At 49.9% G+C, this 22,061-nt stretch overlaps 1 protein-coding gene across 8 annotated transcripts in view; it reads right to left on the bottom strand.

The window, feature by feature from the left end:
* The window catches only part of TBL1X (transducin beta like 1 X-linked), a 230,767-nt gene that overhangs the window by 124,775 nt on the left and 83,931 nt on the right, over nt 1–22,061 (bottom strand). For all 8 annotated transcript variants that reach the window (XR_004347992.1, XM_032619262.1, XM_032619263.1 and 5 more), the window contains exon 2: nt 18,460–18,534. The gene's annotated coding sequence lies outside the window, so the exon portion shown is untranslated. The remainder of the gene's footprint in view (nt 1–18,459; nt 18,535–22,061) is intronic.

Genomic DNA, 22,061 nt, shown 5'->3' with positions numbered 1-22,061 from the left:
GTCCCAGCTGGGATGGCAGAGCCCAAGAAATGTTGGACCAGCTCCACCTTTGGGATCTGTACCGGGTTTTCCCTGCTGGGCTCCTCCTGGCCCCGACCCACTTTTTCCGTCACTCCTCCCCCCACAAGCCCCCCACACCCCATAATGACTTGGATTGGGGGTAGCCCCTGAGTCTCTGAGGGATGACCCCAGGGGCATCTTTTGCCCTATGGGATGGGCCAATCAAGACTCAAACAGCCCCATCTTCTCATTGGTTTCTCTTAACATTGCTAAGAACGGGAAGGAGGGGCCCCTTCCAGTGAGGCTGAGGATAAGACTACAGATCAACCAGAATGACATGCAGCACTGATTTAAAAGCTAAATTCAGAATACCCCTGAACAGCCCTACTCATATAAGCAAAGCAAAAGTAAGGGGAAAAAATTCTTTAAAAATTCAAATGCCTTTAAAAGATGCTGTGTTTTGAACATGGGTGGGTTTTCTTCCAAGGAGAGGAACGCTACAAAATGAACTTCCTTAAAAAAACTTGCAAATGTTCAGAATTCCTATGTAAAACCAGCCCTACCTCCATGACATTTTGTTCCAACTAAACAAGGTCTCAGTTGATAGTTTTGCGTGAAAATACATTTTGGCACTTTCTTTACAGAGAAACATAAAACTGCTAAAGGTTATGGCAACACCACCCAAAACATTAATCATATTAAATCATATGTAAAATAATTCCTTGGGGAAAAAAATAAAAAACTCTTTTAAACTAAGTTTAGACTTACAGAAAGTTGCAGAAATAGTAGAGAGTTCCCACGAAGCCTTCACCTAGCTTCCTGTTGTGTTAACATCCTAAATAAACACAGCAATGGTCAAAACAAAGAAATCAACACGGGCACAACACACCTAACTGAACTACAGACTTTAAGCAAACTCACAGGTCCTTCTTCTGTCTCCGATTTCCATCCAGGGCCCCACAACCTGTTGACCTGTGACAGTCGCCCTTTGTGTGTGTGTGTGTGTGTGTGTGTGTGTGTGTGTGTGTGTGTGTGTGTGTGTGTGTGTGTGTGTGTGTGGTATGCGGGCCTCTCATTGTTGTGGCCTCTCCCGTGGGGGAGCACAGGCTCCGGACACGCAGGCTCAGCGGCCGTGGCTCACGGGCCCAGCCGCTCCGCGACACGTGGGATCTTCTCGGACCGGGGCACGAACCCGCGTCCCCTGCATCGGCAGGCAGACTCTCAACCACTGCGCCACCAGGGAAGCTCAGTCGCCCTTTCTTTCCTTGCCATTCAAAGCCAGACTCTTTGGACGAGCGCGAGAAGTTATTTCGTAGAATGCCGCCCCCCACCCCGCCCCCTTTTGGGTTTGTCCACTTCTCTTGATTAGATGCAGGTTATGCATTCCCGGCAGGGATACCACAGAAGTGATGCTGTGTCCTCAGGGCATCACGCGATGTCACTATGCTTTATTCCTGGTGAGGTTATCCATCCTCTCCTTGGTAACTGGTAAGTATCTTAGGGGACATACTCTGAGCCCATACTAGTATTACGTCATGATTCTTAGACATTAGGGATATAAAAATTAACATATGGCTAACAATGTATACTTTAAATGGTTAGCACCATTTGTATCCTTTTCAAAAGGAAAACTCCCAAGAGGAAATTTTTAAAAATGCAATTTTTAAAAAGAACTCTTGAGTTCAACCATTGATGAAGAGTTAAGCAAGAGTAAGTACAATGCTTAAAATGTCGAGGGATTATCTGTGTGTGAGCAGGAACCCAGGCAGCTGAGAGCAGCAAGAAAGTCAACCCCAAAAACACATCCTAAGAAGAAGCCTCGGTCCACGAGGCATCTTGCCAGTAATCTATCTGAAGGACGTTTGGAATCATCACTTAATTTTGTGTAATTATTATCCTGAGTATAAACAGAAGTTCTCTTAGAGTATCCATTTCAAAATGACACTGTAAATACAAGTAAGTTGAGGCTAAGTTTATTGCCAATAAACACTTTCATTAAAAAGAAGAATGGGGCTTCCCTGGTGGCGCAGCAGTTGAGAGTCCGCCTGCCGATGCAGGGGACGCGGGTTCGTGCCCCGGTCCGGGAGGATCCCACGTACCGCGGAGCGGCTGGGCCCGTGAGCCATGGCCGGTGAGCCTGCGCGTCCGGAGCCTGTGCTCCGCAACGGGAGGGGCCCCAACAGTGAGAGGCCCGCATATCACAAAAAAAAAAAAAAAAAAAAAAAAAAAAGAATGATTCCTGTACCCCATACATTGTTTTAAAAAAAAAAAACTCTATTCGTTTTAAAAAATGAGTTATGATGCACTATTGTAGAAAACATCTGCATGACCTGAAATGACAAGCAAGCTAACACTCTAGACCCATCACTGAGCCCTAAGAGCGTGATTAATTCATCTGCAAGCATCGGTCTGCAATCCCGACGGGGGCCAACCCAACGGAAAGACCCCTTCAGGTGGGCATAGTGGGTGGTGTACAAACGAGAAGCATGGCCAAGTTTAGCATACTTAAAGAAATGCACTAAAGACACACTTATGTTGTTTTAAAATACATGTAAAACTCTGGTGAAAAAATAGTGTACTTTTAGAGCACCAACAACTTGCTTAAATAATTAACGAGTGGATGTACAGCCTTACAGACACACGGAGATCATCCAATAGACACTTTACATTCTAAGACTTCAAGCAAACACATCTCATGAACCTGCATTATAAACAGTAGCCGGTTTCCTTGGATTTGGAGCCAGACAGGGTTCTTCCCCAGCCCCACAGCTCGCCAGAAGTGTGACCCTGAGCAAGAACACTCACTTCCCTCCTGGGGATGGGATGACAGGTAAAACCACCTCTCAATTAAAGGCAACCATCTGTATAACGGACACGTTCCAGCAAAGATTTCTGGTAGCTGGTGAGTTAATCAAGTCAGCATGTTTGGCTCAGACTTAAGCTCACAGCTACTGGGTGGGGTGAATGGTGTCCCCTGAAAAACTTATGTTGAAGTTGTAACTCCCAGTACTCGTGAATGTGACCTTATACAGAAATCAGGTCTTTTGCAGACAGAATCAAATTCAGATGAGGTCACACTGCACTAGGGTGGGCCTTAAATGCAATGACTGGCGTCTTCAGAAGTGAAAGGAGAGATCTGGAGACACAGACACCTGAAGGAGGCTGTGTGAAGATGACGGCAGAGACTGGAGTGATGCGGCCACAAGCCAAGGAACGCCCGGGGCCACCAGAAGCCAGGAGAGAGGCATGGAGTAGATTCTCCCTCAGAGCTTCCAAAAGGAACCGACCTTTCCAATACTTTCATTTTGAACTTCTGATCTCCTGATCTGTGAGAAAATCCATTTCTGCTGTTTCAAGACCCCCTGGTTTGTAGTAATTTGTTTACAGTAGCCAGAGGAAAGTCATACAGGATAATGATGGTATTTGGTAAATACATTTTTAAAAATACTTCTATATTAGAGATACATCCGAAAATACTCAATAACAAGATGCCTGAGATTTGCTTTAAATTATTCTAATAGAAAGAAAAAAAAACAGTGGGGGGACAGGTGACACCAGCTCATGAAATCCTGGCAGTGGGTGTAGCAGGGTGAGGGGGAATACACCAAAATATTCTATATACTTTTGTATGCTTGACAATTTCCATGTTAACAAGCTAAGAGTGTATATGTCAGAGGTTAGCCGACTAGCTTCTAAACTATATATGCAACGCTGTCCCAATCTTTAACCAATGCAATCAACTTTAATATCCAATTTTACTCACGACCCTCTTTGAAACAGAAACAGCAGCAGAAAACCACGGGAACCCCAATGATTAAAGCAGCCATCACGTAGCGATGAATGGCCAGTAGTCTTCCAACTGAGTTTCTTGAAATAAAGCTGAAATTCATAAACCTCATCTCCCTATATGCTTGATCAGATAAACAGTATCACAAGCATCACGGACTTAGGTGCACTGGATAAAAAGAAGGAATTCTTTTTTCTAGGCACTAGGGCCGTAGCGCACAAACAGAACTAAGAAATGGAATCAACACGTTGAACGCCTGACCCTTTCCTAAGGCTACCCCTGCGGGGATTAGGTTCCCCTGGGGAGCATCAACAAAGAAGCATTCAGCTTATAGACCTAATGAATGCAACACGGGCAGGTCCAACAATATGACCGTCATATGAGAGATCGCACTTCAAGTGAGTACGAAAACACTGCTTCAACGTTCACTTGCTGTACTGAAGCAATAATTAAGGCTGTGAGTGTACTGGCCGGGGGCCTTCACAACACATCTCACTTGTGCAGGAGAAGCCACAGGCATCTGCTACCCGGCCTCCGACCCTCACAACCCTTGGGAAATGAAATGGTGAGCAGCATTCTGGTAACGATGCTGAAGCTTCCCTACACCTTCATTTAGCAAACGCGGGCCTGATTCTCGTAACTCCTCCTCGGGGAACACTGAGCTCACGCTTTACCCTAACTGCTCTGGAAAGAAATGAACCCGGAGGGGCGGCCCTGAGTCAGCATCCTTCAGGAGAAACCTTGGTGAAACCTACATGAAAAACGCGATGAGAAACACAGTCAGGGGGACCTCCCTGGTGGCGCAGTGGTTAAGAATCCGCCTGCCGACGCAGGGGACATGGGTTCGAGCCCTGGTCCGGGAAGATCCCACAGGCCGCGGAGCAACTAAGCCCGTGTGCCACAACTACTGAAGCCCATGAGACACAACTACTGAACCCATGTGCCGCAACTACTGAAGCCCGTGTGCCGCAACTACTGAAGCCTGTGAACCGCAACCACCGAGCCCACGCACCACAACTACTGAAGCCCGTGCGCCTACAGCCCGTGCTCCACAACAAGAGAAGCCACCGCAATGAGAAGCCCGCGCACGGCAACCAAGAGCGGCCCCCCGCTCGCCACAGCTAGAGAAAACCCACGCACAGCGACAAAGACCCAACGCAGCCAAAAATAAATAAAAATTAAAAAGGAAAAAAAGGCAACACAGTCCGGCCTTAGCTGGGCGGGCCAGGCAGCAGACCTCCACCCGCTCACAGTCAGGCCTTAGCTGGGCTGGGCCAGGCAGCAGACCTCCACCCGCTCACAAGGGTCCCTGCTCTGCTCAACAGGCAGGGGGCTTCCTTCGACTTGACCCTCACGTTTCCAGCTTCCTTTCAGAATTTGGGGACATGCACAGCGGGCCAGTGTACAGGGACGTGACCCTCTCCAAGGAGACAATCCTTAGATAGAGAGCCCTTCCTGCAGCACCGCGCAAGTGGAAAGTACCCTAGGACAGGGCTTCTCAGCCTCGGCACTAGTGACGTTTGGGGATGGATGACACCGTTCTTGGGACGGTCCTGTACACTGCAGGGTGATGCGCAGCATCCCTGGTCTCCACCCGAGAGATGAGGGGAGGACCTCCCTACCTGGGACAACCAAAAACATCTTCAGACGTTGCCAAGAGTCGCCCGGGGGGTAAAATCCCCCCTCCGTGAGAACTAGAGCCTTTGAAGGCTCCTCACTGGAGCCTAATCCTTGGAACGTTCTGGAGCAAAGTGTGAACTCTGACTCCTTTTGACGCACCCTGGTGGACGAGAAATGGTAGAACCAATCATAACACAGAGAGCACGAGAAAAGAACTTGCAGATGTGCAAGCACAAGAGTTTAACCAACTCACTCAGATGGCCTTTGGGAAGATGAAAAAAAACTGTTTCTGTGGAATGTCAGGCCTCACACGAAAGGGGTCTTTACCATTTTCACTCAGCAGGGCTGTCATTTCTAGGGACTCAAGATGGATGTGCGATAATTTCTCCAAGAGCAACAAGAACCGTAGCACTAGTAATAATGACAGGGGTTAAATCAATATGATTTTAACTAATAGCAGAGCTGGTACCAGGGAATTCCCTGACGGTCCACGGGTTAGGACTCTGTGCTTCGACTGCAGGGGGATGGCTTCAATCCCTGGTCAGGGAATTGAGATCCTGCATGCCAGACGGCACAGCCAGAAAACAAAAACAAAAAAAACGCTGGTACCAGTGTGGCTCCCTTTACTTTCATGAACCCACTTAAAAGATTCCCTCTGTCATCTCCATCTTCCCGTTCCCTTCCTCGACCTTCTGTCACTCCCAGTTGCGGAACAGTGCTCACGTCCAGTGTGTAAAATGGCTGTGGGCTCCCTCCTCTGCTGCCTTCTGGAGGGGGGAGCGGGGGGCAGGGACTAAAAGGCTGACCTGTTGAGAGGAGGTCAGAGTGTAAACCAGCTAGCAGTCCCACGCGCTCACTTCTCTTCCTGGCCGCACGGGGATCTTAACCCGCCGGAACCCCCAAATGCAACCAGCTCTTAGCGACTCACGGCCCCGTCCTTTCCTCCCTCAGCCTTGCAAGAATAAACAGGGCGTGCTTTCGAGTCCCTTCTCGGCTCACATACGGGATCTGAAAAGTCATTCTAATTATTCTGGTTCCGATTTCCAGTTCTGTCGGTAAGCATCGACGCAAGATACGTCAAGGCCAGTCCCTAGAAGACGTAAAATCGGAATCCTAGAAGCTGTGCCCTCGCTACTCCACAGGCAGGTGTCCTAAAGCCCCATTCACACCAAATTTAAGACTGGAGCTTTCGACGAATGCCTGGGCGGGCTTCCCAACGCGTCGACCGTGGAGATACAGTCCGCAAAGTTCAGCTCCGTCACAGCTTCTTGCATCACGTTGCTGCGGAGATGGATTCTGTTATAACAAGACGCCTCAATTCTCTGCTGAAAAGGAATTTATCTGACACCGCCCTCCCTCTCTCTGTGGTTTTATTTTCCATGCTTGGCACACAGAGTAACTCATACATTCACAAATACTTAGGGGAAAATAAATAAATAAATAAACTGCCTGGAACTGTAACGAAACGCCTGCTAGTCTTTGCTTTCAGGAATTTTACATTAAACAGGATCCAAAATCCCCCTGGGGTTTCAAGTTTGCCAGAGAGCTTATTTTTGTGAATGACTTCAACTTAACGTCTAGGATAACTGTCTTATTAAATTGCTGGCACATCTGTCCCGCTTAAATCTATGGTTTCTGCAAACAGGATAAAAATGACTTCCACAGAATAGAAGCATCATGGCTTCCTTTCTTTTTTCTCTTATTATCAATGTTATCTGTTTGGCAAGCTGTCCGAGCTTCCTTAGGATGACAGAGGTCGCAACACTTTGCAGTATCCTCAAAAGAAACGGCCAATTCAGTTCCACGATGCCAGGAACGGCCTCGCTGCCAAGGCTGCCCCTGCATCCTGCCGCGGCGACCCGTTCGTGCTCGAGCACAGGACGTCGCTTGTCTGACTGCAGCATCTCGTTCCACTCTGCACCGCCGACAGAGCCCTTTTCGGCCCTGCATCGCCCAGGGCTCCTTTCCGCTTCCTCCAGCTCGGCGCGATGCGGGGCTCAGCCTCGACCCTCAAACGTGTACGTGTCACTCACGACGCCCCGCCCTTCTTGGGACCAGGGCCAGCTCCCACGACAGCAGTTTGCTTTGTGGGGGAGGGCTGGGGGTGCTGGGAGGTGGGGGGACTGCCTCCAGCTGGGGTGCGTGCTGGGGCCGTTTACTATACCCAGGAAACTTTTTTTTTTTTTTTTGGGCGGTGCGCGGGCCTCTCACTGCTGCGGCCTCTCCCGTCGCAGAGCACAGGCTCCGGACGCGCAGGCTCAGCGGCCATGGCTCACGGGTCCAGCCGCTCCGCGGCATGTGGGATCCTCCCGGACCGGGGCATGAACCCGTGTGCCCTGCATCGGCAGGCGGACTCCCAACCACTGCGCCACCAGGGAAGCCCCCCAGGAAACATTGTTAAGAATTCCCTCACGGCCCTTAACGAGAGGTGGATACTCCTCTGTGGTTACCCAGCGGATACCGGCTCGATATTGCCAAGACTGGCTGGCAAAAAAGCACCTTCCCAAATGCTTTCTGAGTATCTTGGAGGGGTAAGTCACCAAACCCGAAGTGACGAGGACACATCCAGGCCCTGTGGCCGTCTCCCGTCACGCTGGTGACCAGGGAGGGGCAGGGTTCCCGTAATTCAACTTGAGAGAATGCAGTGCACAGCAGGGAGGACTCTGTGGCTTCTGCCACTTTTAAAAGGACACTTGCACACCGACCCCTGACAAACGCCAGCTTCCTAGCGATACACTTAGCGGGCCAGCACACGGGAGGCGCACGCCCCACTCATCCCTCCCGCCTTGGTCTCACCGGGCTGCACACCTGCCCAGCTTCATCCCCGTGAGCAAGCTCCACCTCGCCGTTTACAAGATGGGGCCGCAGCTGTCCGCACCACGTGGAAGGACCTGGCCAGCCTCGTGAATCTGCAGCAGGGCTTCTCCCCCAAGGCACTGGTAACATCTGGGACCAAATCACTCTGTGTGGGGGGCCGTCCTGCGCCCCACAGGGTGCAGAGCAGCATCCCTGGCCTCCAGCCACTAGATGCCAGGAGCTCCCCTGCCCCCAGCTGTGACAACCCCAAAGTGCCTCCCGACACTGCCAGATATCTGGGGAGGGGGAGGGGCAGCAAACGCAAAGTCACCTCCTTAGAGAACCACTGTTCTCAAGGGGTCAGGTATCCCCCCCCACCCCCGCCCCAGATAAAGGCCCAGGTCAGTCTGGCTCTTCTAAAGACGGATCTTGTCTCCTGCCACCACTGTGGGCCTCAGTGAACTCAGCCTTCAAATAAGGCTCCTGATCTACCCGTTCTGTCCACGAAGGGTAACCCCTGGCCACATGTGGCTCTTTAATCTTAAATGAATTAAAATGAAATAAATCTAAAATCCAGTTTCTCAGGACACTGGCCACATTTCAAATGCTCAAGACCCCCACGGGGCCAGCGGCCGCTCCGCCGGATGGCACGGGTGTGGAACGGCCCCATCTTCATCGGAAGTTCTATTGGGGGCGGCTGCCCTAGGCCATCCGCCGGCGTCCGTTACAGTTCTAACACGGCGCGCGTGCTTCTCGAAGACCTCAGGAAGAGAATGACCGGGAGGCAAATTACCACCAGGCACGATGGACGATCTAGGCTTGGAAAAATAAGAATGACTCATTTTAAAAAATGTGGTGGTGCTTCAAGATTTAAAGAATGGGAATTTCTACAAAATGACTACTGGACCCTTGGACAAGTTGGTAATTTTAAGAACTATTTTTAAAATCAGGAAGTCGAGAGAGAAGGCATTTATTCCAACTTCACATGCAATAAGTGAAGAATGTACGCACCTGGAAACTACTTAGATTGGCCTAAAAATATAGTCTGGGTTAAAGGAAAGTGGTTGAACCTACCTCATCCAAACAAGCTATGTGGACCCACTTAGACGAACTGCGGCATCTCATCATGTTACCCAACCTTTCCTGAGGAGCCTGCTCCCAGTTTTGTGCTGCTGGAGTCGTCCAGGTCCATCTACAAACCTGTTTCAATACTGCACCGCCTTCAGCAGGCCTGGTATCTGCCCAAATGCACAGCACACGGCGTCCGAGTGATTCCCGGGTACAGCGTGCTCATCACGGGCCCCGGTTTACCCAGCACACGGCGTCCGAGTGACTCCTGGGTGCGGCGCGCTCATCACGGGCCCCGGTTTGTCCCAACCCAGGGAAGGACACAACACCTTCCAAACTTCAAAGAGCCCTGTTGTGCTATACTTTGGGGGACGGGCAGGTGCTAAAAGACAAACACACATTTACAAAGATACTTATCTTAAAAATCCTTAACTTGGAAAACTGTACATTTTCACCTTACAAACCTCCCTTTATTAGCGGGTTGGCCAAAAGCTTTGCTCAGGGTTTTCCGTAACCTCTTATGCAACATCTAACATCTTTCTGGCCAATCCAATATTTTGAGAGCGAATGGTTCACTGGGTCGTTTTGATCTTACTTTTGCACGCAACCCTACAAAACCCTGGACTGGAATGTTCACGGTAGCATGATTCCCGTGGTCAAACTGTGGAAACGACCCATGCCCATCAACTGATGGATGGATGGACAAAACAGCGTCTAGCCCCACAATGAAATCGTATTATTTGGCTGTAAAGGGGAATGAAGCACTGACGCATGCTACAGCACGCACGAAATCTTGAACACATGAAGCAAAGTGAAAGAAACAAGTCACAAAAGGCCACGTATGACTCCATTTACACGCGAAGTCCAGAACAGGCAAATCCACGGGGACGGAAAGCAGATCTGCAGTTGCCAGGGGCTGGGGAGAGCGAGGAAGAGATGGGGAGTGACTGCTAAGGGGTATGGGGTTTCTTTTGGGGGTACTGGAAATACTCTAAAATTAGATTGTGGTGACGGCGGTACAGCTCTGTGAATACCCTAAACACGATCAAATCATACACTTCAAGGGGGTGAATTTGATGGACATGAATTATACCGCAATAAAGCTGCTGGAAAACGTGGCTTTGGCTGACGTGCCTGCAAGCCATCCAGCCTGGGCGATGAATCACAAATGCACTAACACAGCTCCTTCCTGCTCTGAGACAGTGGAGGCAGTCAGCAAGCAGAGGATGTTTCCACTCTAGGGAAGTGTGTGTATGTGGGGAGTGGGGGGGGGCAGGGGCACTCACTTTTGATAATCACTTCTGCAGTATCAACAGAAGGGAACACTTTCACAATCGTTTCTGCACTTTCTCCAAGGAACAGTCTTTCTTGCTGGGGGACAGTGGACACACGGGGCAGGAAGTCTGTCCCAGCCACGACTCTGGGATTCCAAAAGCGATTCCAAAATGCAGTAACTCAGCTGCCATTCCCAAAATCCCTGCACGGCCCGGTACACCCCACTCCGTTCGTCCTGCAGGCGCTGCAGTCCTGTCGATGGAGTCCTGTGACACCGGGAGGGGCGCCCGCTCGCCAAGCCTCGCGTGCACCCTATCTGGATGACACGGAGCCTGTGGTGCGGACACTCCTCAACCTCCAGAGACTAAATGGACGTGAGAACTTGCTTTAGCCACTGGGACCTCAAAGCCTCCTGGGGGTGCGGAGCAGCTCTGCCCATGCCCGGGCTACTACACGAAGGAGGCATCTCACTCTTCTCTCAAAGGGAGCCCACGGCTGCAGCATCACAGCATCAGGAGCAAACCAGAGAAGACACAGCGCAAGAAACAGATCCCTGACAGGGTGATGTATTTTGTGGCAAATCAGGTCACGCCAGCCCTTGCTGGCCACAGTCCGGAATTTCTTTATTCACAGTTCAAGAACTCACCACAGCTGCAGAGTTTACAGGTTTTGAGAGCCATAAATCCACCTGCTCCCTGCTTATCTGAATTTCATACAAGATTAATATTCTACCTACATCCACTGACAAAGACAAATAGCTACAGAACGCAAAGTGACAATATTCTACGTCAGTAAACACTGTGACAAGACTCAGCTGAAAACACACTGGCAGCTTAGACTTGGTGGTTTAGAGGAGCATGTTTTGTAAACCAAACACTATGTGGTCACACAGAAAAATGTCTTCAAAGTGGACGGAGGTCTTTCCTGGTGGCACAGTGGTTAAGAATCCGCCTGCCGAGGCAGGGGACACGGGTTCAAGCCCTGGTCCGGGAAGGTCCAACATGCATCCCAGAGGCAGAGCAACTAAGCCCGTGCGCCACAACTACTGAGCCTGCGCTCTAGAGCCCCTGAGCCACAACTACTGAGCCTGCACTCTAGAGCCCATGAGCCACAACTACTGAGCCCAAGAGCCACAACTAGTGAAGCTCGCATGCGTGGAGCCCATGCTCCGCAACAAGAGAAGCCACCACAAAGAGAAACCCGTGCACTGCAACAAAGAGTTGCCCCTGCTCTCCACAACTAGAGAAAGCCTGTGTGCAGCAACGAAGACCCAACGCAGCCAAAAATAAATAAATAAATACATTTAAAAAAAAAAAAACTTAGGGCTCCCCTGGTGGCGCAGTAGTTGAGAGTCCACCTGCCAATGCAGGGGACGCGGGTTTGTGCCCCGGTCTGGGAAGATCCCACGTGCCGTGGAGCGGCTGGGCCCGTGAGCCGTGGCCGCTGAGCCTGCACGTCTGGAGCCTGTGTTCCGCAATGGGAGAGGCTGCAACAGTGAGAGGCCCGCGTACCACCAAAAAAAAAAAAAAAGAGAGAGAGCACGGTGGGACGTGGGCTGGCACAGGGTGCCATTCTGAACACTTCTGCTACCCACCAAAATACTTCTTCTATTGCTCTCTCCTTTGGAAGGGAACGAGGCAGGTGGGATGAACATATAAGCTCATCTCAGAAGGCAGTTCCTACATCAATCAGCAGAGAAATGTGTTAAGGGCACTTGAGGAAGAGTACAAGGAAGATTCTGGAGTGTTCCGTGTGAGTACCTCATCATTTCCCCACACACCGCCTGGAACACTTTCTATGTCTAAACAGTGGTCACAAGTCAGACATAAAGGGACCCGACTTTAAAATAGTTCTTTGTAAACCATTCAACTATCCATCGATGGGGGAAGGGATAAACAAACTATGGCACACACACACACAATGGAACATTATTCAGACACAAAACGGGAAACGGTTCTGACACATGCTACACCATCGCTGAACTGTGAGGACATTTCACTGGGTGAAATTAACCAGGTACGAAAGGACAAATCTTATATGATTCCACTTATATGAGGTCCTTAGAACAGTCAAGTTCAGAGACATAAAGAAGAACAGTGGGTGCCACGGGCTGGGAGAGGGGACTAGAGGGTTGCTTAATGAGTGTAGGGTGTTAGTTTGGGAAGATGAAAAAAGCTCTGCACGTGGGTGGTTGCACAACAGTGTCAACATACTTAGCGACACCGAACTGTGCACTTAAAAATGGTTAAGATGGGAAATAAAACCGTCACCTATGGGGAACAATGGTTAGGATGGTAAATTATATGTTACGCATATTATCACTATAGAAAATAATCCCTTGTCAATGGGACTTAAACAGCTATTAGGTAAAGGCATGAACTTTCAGTTACAGTCTTGTGGAGGACTATTTTCATGTCGGGGGTTCCCTTACAAATTTGCTAATTGGGCACAGAGGAATCTTATAAAAGTAGGAACTTGGGGACTTCCCTGGTGGTCCAGAGGTTAAGACTCCAAGCTTCCACTGCAGGAAGCGCAGGTTGGATCCCTGGTCGGGGAACTAAGATCCCGCATGCCTCGTGGTGCAGCCAATCAATCAATCCATCAATCAATAAGTAGGAACTTGGAGGATCCCACAATTTTTTTTTCTGATGGCCGTGCAACACGCCTTGTGGGATCTTTGTTCCCCAACCGGGGGTCGAACCTGGGCCCTGGGCAGTGAAAGCGCCGTGTCGTAACCACTGGACCACCAGGAAATTCCCCGCAATTATTCTAAGTAATAAGATCTAGAATTATTACTGACCATAAAAAAAAAATTATGCAAACTTTCTAACAGACTATAAATTAAATGAAGTGAATTGATGCCTATGAATTTACACATACCATCACATTGTCAAAAATGTATTTCTTCCTGCAAAGGAAAACAGAATTTAGGAACAGAAATCCAAGCATATTCTTTTCGAAAAGTATAGTCATACTGAGTATCCGTGACATCGTAGGAGGATCAAAAGCTCCTGACCATGGCGCTTCAGAGTAAATGCCGACAGCCACTAAACTACTATGAAAGAAGACAGAGGGCGATATTCAACACGTGCCAAGTTTTGGGCCAACTCCCAAGCAGTCAAGCTCATACTACTGACATCTGGGGCCAGATAATCCTTTGGTGTGCGACGGGGTGCGGGAGACTGTCCTGTCCATTGTGGGATGTTTGGCAGCATCCCTTGACACCAGTATCACACACACCCCCAGTCAAATCAATCAAATATGACCATCAAATATGTCTCTAGACTTTGCCAAGTGTCCCCTGGGGGTAAAAAACTGCCCCCACTTGAGAGCCACTGTCCTAAACCGAGAAAGAGATCTCTGGGAACCACCCATGTTTACAAGGAAAACCAAAAGGAAACACTAAGAAAAACAACATACTTTGATTTGGTACAAGAGCCAGAAGTAGCAACAGATGTCAGAAACGTCTCATCATTTTCGGGCCAGTTTACAACCAGAACCGACAGCCAATTTCAAGAGCTTATTCTTGAATTTAATTAATCAGAACGTAGTGTCTATTTGCATCAGATTTCATCGTGCAGAAGCTCACCAGACTTTCAATCCCTCAGCTGGGACATGGCTGCTCGCGACAGCCCTCGCCCAGCCTGTGTGGGTTTGAGAGGAAAGGAGTAGCTTCTCCGGGGAAAGCAGTTTTCCTGATAACCCGGAGGGAGGGAGTGTCTGTGGGGCTCTACCTGTGTGTTCCGGGCATTCAAGAAGACAAACGTTGTTTGAAAGAAAAGTACACTGACTAAATCTGAACAGAGGATCGGAAGGGAGGAAGGAAGGGCTGAATCACACTATCAAACAGCACCTCATCGAGCACTTTTCATCAGCTGGAGACCACAGAAAATGCAACCGTTCTACCACATGGAATGCACGTCTTTAAATCAACGGGCTATGGTTCCGAGGGCACCCGGGACGCTTCGTGGCTTTCGATAAGACAAATGAGCAACACCCCACTCCAGCCCATGGCACCCCAGGCCTGCTGAACAAACCCCACCCCTCCCCGGGCTGCCACCCGCACCAACTTAGTATGAAAACCCCTGCAACCGGTTTGGTGTTTAACACAACGGTCCACCCAGATGAGATCCACAAAAGATACTGTTTTGTCCCTGTTACTGTGTCCAGTTCTAATTAATTCTAACAGGAAACTCTCCGGGCTCCAGGGAACCACTTCTCTCAGAGCCAGGGCTCCTTTTAATGACAGCTACTGGGCTCATTTGAGCCCTTCTTGGATTTTATGAATAGAAAGGAATTGGTGAGAACTGGTCACCCATTCCAGTTACTAGGAACCCCCTACCAAAAAAAAGGAAGAAAGAAAAAAAAAAAAGAACAGCAGAGAAAAATGAGAAAGCAGAAGGCAGGTGCTTAGAATAAGCGACACGCATGTGCGCGCACGCGCACACACGCACACACGTGCACGCACACACGCGCGCACACACGTGCACGCACACACACGCACACACAGAACGCAGCTCCAGAGCAAACACTGTGTACACCGGGGTTCTCCATCACTTCCAGACTGTGAATACGGCAGGGGAAGTGGGGAAAGGGCAGGAGGAAGAACAGGAATGTGCACTGACTCCACGTGCTCAAGACAATGTTGCACACGTTGTACCGAAACACTACGAAGCAGGGATTAACCTCCTCGTTGTACACAGAGGAAGACCGAGGCTCAGAGGATTGAAGCAGCTTCCCAGAAGGGCCAGAGGCGCGGGTGACGGAAGCAGGAGGGCTCTCCTCTCCTCCCTCTGTCCTTGCACTACAACGACAGTGACAAAGGGCAGAACAGAGGACACTACTCAGCCTCTCGCTGCCTGGATGACTGATCCAGGTGGCAGCAAGCAGCCCCTCTGAAGGCAGCTCCCGCAGACGCGCACGGGCAGCGGCTCTGGGAGCGCAGCCAGGTGGCTCTCGGCAGCACGAACATGGGTGCGTGCCCCGTGGACGGTGGCTTGGCCTTCCATCACCGCGAGAGCTGACAACGCCTGCAGGGCTTCCCCAGGTTCCCAGGTGCCTGACCCTCCACCCCGACCGCACACAGAGGTCTCCAAAGGGGGACGCAGATCAGCAGGACAGTGGGCTTAGCTCCCTCCGACGTGGGTCTCTTTCAGTCCACGAAAGGAATTCATCCCCAGCGGCGGCTCAGATCCCAGCCCTGACGCTGGCGCTCTTCTCTTTGGTGGGGGACGCGGGGTGGCTTGCTCTCCGCATCAGTCGGGCCAGGACTCGCTCCTGAGCAGCGTCCTGAAGGTGGCGAAGCCCAATGCCATCGCTGCATCTTCTGAACTCGGCAGCCCCAGCACTGCCCACACGACCTGGGGAGACCCAGGGCTGCTCTGTGCCATAGCATCCTTCTCTGGACAACAGAGGCAACAATGGCACCGACCTCGCCGGACGGCATGAGGAATAAATGGGACCTGAAAACAGCATCTGGCTCACACCGAAACCTGTGCCTGGGTGTTCACAGCAGCTCTGTTTGTCGTAGCCTCAGACTAGGGGGATCCCAAACGCCCTTCAACGAATGAGTGGATAAATACACACTGGTGTATCCAGACTGTGCAATACCAGGCAGGCGCTGGTAGTAATACACAACATCTGGGATGGATCTGAAGTGCTGGAGGCTAAGTCACTAAAGGCAGTCTCAAAAGGCCACACGTTGCATGAGTCCATTTCCGGAACATTCCTGAAAGGATGAAATTACAGAGACGGAGAAGCCAGTTGCCGCCAGGAGCTGGAGAGGGTGACCATACAGACGGGGCATACGGAGCTTTCCCCGTGCTGATGGAAGAGTTCTGCATCAGATTACCACGGGGGTTGCTCGAATCTACACGTGATCATATTTCATACACTGTCCACATGCACGCACACACGCGTGCACGCACATAAGGACTGCTAGAATCCAGATACGGTCTGCATTTGTGTCAACAGTGCCGATGTCAAATTTCCTACTCTTGGTAAGCAGTACCTTCACGTAAGATGTTATCAGCCGGGGAAGGCGGAGGAAGGTGCTCCAGACTTCACTGTACTATTTCTGAGCCTCTTTTTGAGTCTAACATTACTTCAAAATAGAAGCCTTCAAAAATAACAGTGTGTGACCGACGGACAGATAAACAGAATGTGGTGTGTTCATACAATGGAATGTCACTCGGCAAACAAAAGGAATGCTACAAAGAAACCTGAAAACATTATGCTACGTAAAAGAGAAACCAGTCACAAAGCACACACGTTACGTGATTTACTTCATTTACGTGAAACGTCCAGAATGAGCAGATCCCCAGACACTGACCGTAGACCGGTGGTGATCAGGGGCTGGGGGAGGGGGGAATGGGGAGTGACTCCTAACATGTATGAGATTCTTTGGGGAGGGATGAAAGGTTTTAAAATCAACTGTGACGGTTACACAACTCTGTGAATACACTGAAAACCACTGAATTGGTATGTGCACTCCAGATGGGTGAATTGTCAGCTGTGTGAATTATGACTCAATAAAGTTGTTAACCAAACTATGGCAATGTCTGGCACACAGTAAGGTGTTATAGAAGTATTTTGCCACGGTACACTCATCCTTCTTCACCCGCGGGGGCTGGTTCTAAAGGTCACCTTTGGTGCACAAACATGGCAGCTCTAATGCTAAGAGAATCCGAATCGGTCTCCTTTAGGCACTGTGCAGACAGGGTCAAGTTCAGAGTCCTTGCCTCTTTCTGATACCTTTTCTGCCCCTCCCCCCAGTCCCCTGCATTCCACCAGGTTGGCTTATCCACTTTTCCCTAAAAAAAGAAAAAGCTTTCTTATTCCTGAGTCCTCACCCTTGCCCACAGAGTCCCCGTCTAGAACGCATTTCCTCAGTATGTATTGAAATCCCATGCAGCACCGAACCCAATCCAAGTGTCCCTTTGAAGAGAAAGGTCCAGCCTTCCTCAGCTGCTCTAGCACAGGCTAACAGACCCTTCCTAGGAATTCCCAGAGCAGGAGATGTCTGCACCACCCATGGCACACCCCATGCCCACCACGGCTTTCCAGCACCTGTGATCCCTTACCCCAAAACACAAGACACATCTCACACATCCTGGTATACTCCACAGTGCTCCAGAAGCAACAGATTCAAAGGATGGTCATCCCAGAAATAGGAGACTTTCATAAAAGGTGGTCTGAAAAGGATGCTCTTGGCGTGGTTGAGAATCAGGCCTCTCTGTAAACTGGGTGAAAGACAGCAGCCAAGATGGCAACCCCAGAACCCAGACGGCCCTGCTCTCGGTGAGTCTGGGCTCTCTCTACCCCTCACGACAGTCCACGTGGGGCTCAGACAGCAGGAAAACGCCTCCCCAGGGGCCTACAGCACAGGCCATGCTGCCTCACAATGGTGCCAAACGAGGTTTTTATGGAAAATTCTCGTTGGTCCACAAGCAGTGGATGCCTGTCTGGATGCCTGTCATTTTCCAAACACATTCTGAGAGGCACACGCGAGACAAAGGGAGCCTGTAAAAGGCTAAAGAGTCAAAAAACTCTGTTTATTGTAAATCAGCCATCTTTGGAAAACTACGTACCTGAAATGCGCATGGGAAAACACAGCAGCGACGATGCTTCCCTCGAAAGCACACACAGTTTAACAACCATCTCCCTTTCTCGCTCCTAAAATTTCTGACTTCCAGGAGCTAAATAAAATACAGGAGCTTGCTGTGAAGTGCCGACGCAGATAGAAAGCATTTTTTGGTTACCAAATCTCCTATTACCAGAAATCCTGGGAAATCCCTGTTTCCGGTACGTACAGCCGTCCAGTAACAGTTAATTTTTAAGCCCAGAAAACGTGGAGCGGTTGACAGGATATTCATTATGGAATAAGAAAGAATCCATGTTACAATTCCACTTACTCAGAGCCAAACGTAGGCAGGTCCCTTCTTCCTTCGAGGGTTTATTTTTTAGGCCTGTTCTCTGTCTTCAGTTACCTGTCAGTGAAAAAAATACCCAAAGTCAGGTAAAACACATCAACGAAGACATCTCGAATACATTCTCGACCGTTCCCGAAGCAGGCGGACTTCCGAAACAGGAGGTCTTGAGAAGCTGAAATAATAACAGCGTCAGATGGTAGACAACCACCGTAGGTGAACTGCAGGCTTATGTCTCTAGGTAAAGCACACGACGTGACTGTCCACACACACAAATCTGTTCAAAAGTCTCACTATCTGAGAACCGACTGTGATCACATCAGCAGGGCATTCCAGTCACTGAAACATCTACCCCATCTCTCATTTTCCTCTAGCATCCCCAAACACGCCAAGTGACAACACAGGTATTTCTAGATTCAACGCAACTCAGCACACGCTTACTTGAGAACGACACGGCCAGTCCTGTGGAAAGCGGAAACGCAGCTCAGGGCTGCCCCGGTTTCCGGGACACCTGAGGTCTGCCGTCATGTGACACTTACCCGGCCGGACAGTGAAAAGGGGGGATAGGGGGAATCTCAGTGAGGGGAGATCAGTGACTGTAAACTCGTCAGAAAACTCACAACGAGACCGTTTAACAGGAGAGAAGCGATGACGCTGAAACTGGTAGTGGCAGACAAGTGACCAGCAGACAAGGAACTGAGTTTACACCGGGGGCTGGGATGGAGCTCTATGAGGAGGGAGCCCTTGAATGGGAGTGAGAGTGGCCAGCAAGTGCAAATGTCCCGTGGTGAGATCGACCTTGGCGACTGGGAGCCAGGGAGGGAGGCCAGTGCACTGGGCAGCAGAAGTGAGTGACAGCAGGTCCTGGGTCACGGAGGACTCCGCAGCCCTTGGAAAGGAGTCTGATCCTTTCTTCCTGACCTCTCTTCACCCAGTGCCAGACTGAATGAGAAAAGAAAATGTGACCATCTTTCTACTTAAAAACCCTTCAGGGGCTCCCATCGCTCTTAGAACAAAGCCCAGAGAAGTTCTTGCTCAGCAGAGGAACACAGTGGCTCACACAGCGCAGGTGGGGAGGATGAGAGGCGAGATGGACAGGGACGCACGGCGTCTGAGGTGTCTGGAGGTGTGACCCGGAGGACGCACCGGTAGGGCGGAGGTGTGCTGGGGAGGGGACGGAAGAAGCAAGGACGACTTCTAGGTTCAGAGCTTGAGCAAAACCTGGAAGGTGGGGCCATTGCCCAGGAGGCACGAAGGCTGAGCGGAAGAGAAATCAAGAGTCTTTTAAGGTGTGAACTTTGAAAGTGCCCATTGGCTCTCCAAGCAGGCTGTTAACTAGGTGGTTAAACACTCGTCTCAGCAAGTGGGAGAGGTCACAGTCACAGAGTTAAGTCCGGCAGTAATCACGACCTCTGAAGCCATGGGCCTGGATGGGAGCACGGACGGGAGAAGTCCTGGATGCAGGACTTCTCATCCTCGGCATTGCTGGCACTTAGATCAGACCGTTGCGTCTGCGGTGGGGCCATCCTCTACGCTGCAGGATACTGGACAGCAGCCCAGGCTCTTCCCACTAGACACCGACAGGAATGCCCCATCCTCCCAAGAGGTGACAACCAAAACTGACCCACACTGCCCATGTCCCCTGGAGGGCATACTCGCCCCTGTGAGAACCACTGGTCTCAAGATCATGCCGAGTGAAGGAAGTCAGACCGAGGAAGACACATATCATACGCTATCACTTACATGTGGCATCTAAAAAACTGACACAGGGAATTCCCTGGCAGTCCAGCGGTTAGGACTCAGAGCTTTCACTGCCGAGGGCCTGGGCTCAATCCCTGGTCAGGGAACTAAGATCCCACAAGCCGTGCAGCACAGCAAAAATAAGTAAATAAAAACAAATAAATAAAAGATAAATAAATGATCTAAATGAACTTATTTACAAAACAGAGACAGACTCGCAGACATAGAAAATAAACTTACAGTTACCCAAGGGAGAAGCGGGGAGGGATAAATTAGGAGTCTGGGATTAACAGATACACACTACCATATATGAAATAAAGAACAAGGACCTACTGTAGAGCACAGGGAACTATATTCAATATCTTGTAATAACCTATAATGGAAAAGAATCTGAAAAAGAATAGATTATATATATATAAAATCGACTATATATGTAATACATATAATTGACTATATATATTATATATATAGTCGACCATATATGTAATATATATAGTCGATTCTATATGTGATATAATCGACTATATATTATATAATCGACTATATATATAACATAGTCTATTATATATATATTATGTATACTGACCACTGAACCCTGAGAAGGACCAGGCCAATGAGACAGAGGAGAGTACAGCAAAGTAGGAGGAAATCCAAAATAGTGTGGTGTCCTTGGCTTCTAGTGGCAGCCGTCCCTCAAAAGTCGGGCAAAGACTAGCAAATAACGGCTACTGAGATGGAGTACAAGGACGACTGCGGCTGACAGGATGACCAGGACTCAGGCACGCCGTCTTCTCCACATGGAAGAAATCTAGGCAGGCTTCACGGAGGAGGTGGCACTTGCTGGCGCAAGAAGTCAGGCAACGTAGAAGAGAAAGGGGCTACTGCTTGAGCGGTACTGGAGGCAACGAACGGGAGCAAGAGGAAGGTACGGAGGTTTCCCAACATACCGGCCGGGGGGTGCTCTTGCCCTCGTGGTACTTAGGAATGAGGGTGCTGACAGCAAACAAGAGTACCGGAGGGCCGGTCCGTGGAGAGAATGCAGCTGCCCCAATCCAGCAGAGGGAGGAAGGAGCCGCCCGAGCACTATGGACCAACGTCACGCCTTGGGCCACCGGTGTAAGGACAGCTGCAGCGGCTGTGCGTGCTGGCTCCAGGACTGCCCCCAACAAGAGGGGGAGACTGGAGGACCAGAGCCCTCCCTTTCTGACTTGCTTCTGCATCATCCTAGACCCCCTACCGCCCCGGCGGGGGCTCTGTCTGGACCATCAGGAATTGGGATTAAGGAGCCCCTCGTGAGCTTCTGGCTTCTTTTCTTTTGTTTCATTTTATCTAAGCTGACAAGGAAGGGCACACGCTCCTGGCGGATCACGCTCAGAACCCCGAGCTGTATGGAAGTGCTGACAAAACATGCCAGAGGCCGGACCCATCTCACTGCCCTGCTCTGCCTGCCTTCCACAGCACTACTGTACACATGCATTTTATCTGTTTAACTGAAAACGTTTAAAAAAAAAAAAAAAAAAAAAAAGAGCAGAGTTACAGGCCTCACTTTGCTCCTAATTAATTATAAGAAACTCTCTCTGAACCAGAGATTCCTCAGCTGTGAAATGAGGGTATTAAATTATTTATGAGGTTTCATCCACATCAAAAAAAAAAAAAAATCTGAGGAACCATTTTCCTGTTGACTTCCTTTGTAAATTCTAAGGGAAAACACCTTGCAAGGAACTGAACCAAGAACTTGCAGAAGAATTGGTGGGGGAGGGAAGAAGGGAGGGGAGGGGGGAGATAGGAGGAATGCATCTCGTCCTGCAGCCAACTGAGCAGAGAAATATATCCAGAGCGTGCATTTT

Source organism: Phocoena sinus, chromosome X (assembly GCF_008692025.1).
Source record: "Phocoena sinus isolate mPhoSin1 chromosome X, mPhoSin1.pri, whole genome shotgun sequence".
In the NCBI taxonomy this organism is placed as follows: domain Eukaryota; kingdom Metazoa; phylum Chordata; class Mammalia; order Artiodactyla; family Phocoenidae; genus Phocoena; species Phocoena sinus.
This window is presented reverse-complemented; position numbering and strand designations above follow the sequence as displayed.